Genomic DNA, 2,795 nt, shown 5'->3' on the forward strand with positions numbered 1-2,795 from the left:
ACGCATTTTCCGGATATTTTCCAGGGATTTTCCAGGCATTTTCCACGGTTTTTCCGGAATTTTCCGGTTATTTTCCAGAATTTTCCACGCATTTTCCGGATATTTTCCGGACATTTTCACGCATTTTCCGGATATTTTCCAGGGATTTTCCAGGCATTTTCCACAGTTTTTCCGGAATTTTCCGGTTATTTTCCGGACATTTTCACGCATTTTCCGGATATTTTCCGGACATTTTTACGCATTTTCCGGATATTTTCACGCATTTTCCGGATATTTTCCAGGGATTTCCCAGGCATTTTCCACGGTTTTTCCAGGTATTTTCCGGTTATTTCAGGGAATCTCCCAGGCAATTTCCGGGGATTTTCCGAGCATTTTCCACGCTTCTCCCGGACATTTTCACGCATTTTCCGGACATTTTTACGCATTTTCCGGATATTTTCACGCATTTTCCGGATATTTTCCAGGGATTTTCCAGGCATTTTCCACGGTTTTTCCAGGTATTTTCCGGTTATTTCAGGGAATCTCCCAGGCAATTTCCGGGGATTTTCCGAGCATTTTCCACGCTTCTCCCGGACATTTTCACGCATTTTCCGGATATTTTCCGGACATTTTCACGCATTCCCGGGAAATATCCGGAAAATGCGTGAAAATGTCCGGAAAAACGTGGAAAATGTCACTTCAAATTTGCGAAGTAATTAAAGCAGAAAACCAAAAAAAGAAAAAGAAAGCTAAAATCTTTCATATTAAATGTATATGGGATATTCATATTTCATACTTAATGTATGGGAGGGTTTAAAGATAATTTTTTTGATATTTCTCGATTTATTTTTAAAAATTTATTACCGCCATTTTACTCATTAGGTTAAGTACTTTCGATATCAGTTTAAAGTTTTTTGTTATCTGTAATACTTACGGAAAAATCGCCTGTGCACACTTAACGATTACACCCTGTATATATATCCAATGTACAGACTCAGTTATTTTACTGCTTTATTATATGTAAAGATCATAAATGCTTAAAGTTGTTAAGGTGTTTCTTTAGATCATTTTTATTTAATCAATCACTAGATACTTAAGACAGTCGTTGTAAAGATTGTAATATATCACCTTATTGCTATTGCTGTGAGAAAAAAAGCGAACAAATAAAATCTGATTCTGTTAAGTCTAACATAAACACGACCTACAAATATTAATGAATTCTATCCAATCAATAGTTCAATCAATAGCTGATTCCATGAAATTCTAGAAAAACTACAATATTATACATTAATTAATGGTTTCCAACAAAATCTTTGTATTCGTCTGCGGTTTTTGCGCATAGGTCTGTTACAAATTCATTGAATTGATCATGATCACATGGCTAGACAGTAGACGGCATCAGCTAACGGATGACTAGTCTCGGCTATTTACTTGTTTTGTTGAAGGAAGAGCGATAATAATAATTAAAATTGACAAGTCAGCTATATACCTAGTCAACGTAGTGGCGGAGGCGCATCGAGCGATCACTTTAATTGCTAGCTGGCACGCGACAGCCGCAGGCGCCCGCCGTACTTTTTATCCTCCTCTATTTACCGCTACAGTCGCTCACGTCTACTCATCTCAAATATTCCTGTACCTGTTGCTTAAGATTTACCAAATGATTGCAACACTAAGAATTTCTTCATAGAAACTGAACAAATAAATGATTAACACTGACAGTTTAGACTGGACGAAGCTATTTTGCTATAAAAATTTCTTCCGAGATTTAAATCTTTAATTATATTTACATTGCTTGTAAAAGAGATCTACATTTTCTTATAATAGGGAATTCTTAAGATTCCTACGGAATAGAGTTAGAAATATGCACACCGACCAGCTACAATCCAGCTGGGGACGGTAATTAAAGTAATCATAATTCTTAAACATAATGAGCATAATGTTTGCTTACAGTTAAATGTCCTTCTTAGGGCTTATTACCTTAGGTTTCCGTCAACAAATTAAGTTTCATAATTCACTAAGAAAGTAACTTTTTCATTATCTCCCTAAATTAAAAAGTGGTATAGTGTAGATATGGTTAACTATTTCATATACTTTCTGTTATGCATTGGGCCAATCAATCATTTCATACTTGGGTAGCAAAATATTTATAGAATTGCATTACCATACCTGAATGTTTTTCATACGAATCTTAATTAATTGAACGATATATAAGTAATTAAAGTAATAAAATGAGTTATCCTTTATGCTTTTACAATAATTAATATAAATAAGGAAAACTCCTATTAAAAATGTTATGGTTTATCAAATAAAGGCACATACATAATTTCTGAAAAGGCTAAAAGATAGATATGCTTTTAGGTTTCTGATTTAAGTTGCTACAAAGGCAATGCGCTTGTTTAGATACTTATTCGCTATTGTTTATGAAACATTACTGCTCGAATATGGAGTGAACACCTGTTTCTTCTGCCCGATAGCATACCTATTATTGCTACTAATTTGCACCCATTAAAAGTCAAATTATTATAGAACAATAATTCAGTTTTTATAAGCCGCTGTGTAACTTTATACGTGCTAAGATGAAACACGAACAAAATAATAAGTTTAGCAGCGAGAAAAGATTTCCGAGAATTTTATACGATTACTCGTTCTCAATGTGTGCGCATGAAAGAACAGAACAATGAACTTAATTTATATGTGTTAAGCGATCACCTCAATGTTGTTTCCTATTATGACTATCTTGACTTGCGATTGACAAACGTACCTATTATTCTTTTTGTCAAATTAATAATCGCTTAAATATTCGAGTAAGCAACGTG

The sequence above is a fragment of the Colias philodice genome, chromosome 2 (genome assembly GCF_061535455.1).
Source record: "Colias philodice isolate Cphi_HAF_F1 chromosome 2, ilColPhil1 Martin Lab GWU primary, whole genome shotgun sequence".
In the NCBI taxonomy this organism is placed as follows: Eukaryota; Metazoa; Arthropoda; class Insecta; order Lepidoptera; family Pieridae; genus Colias; species Colias philodice.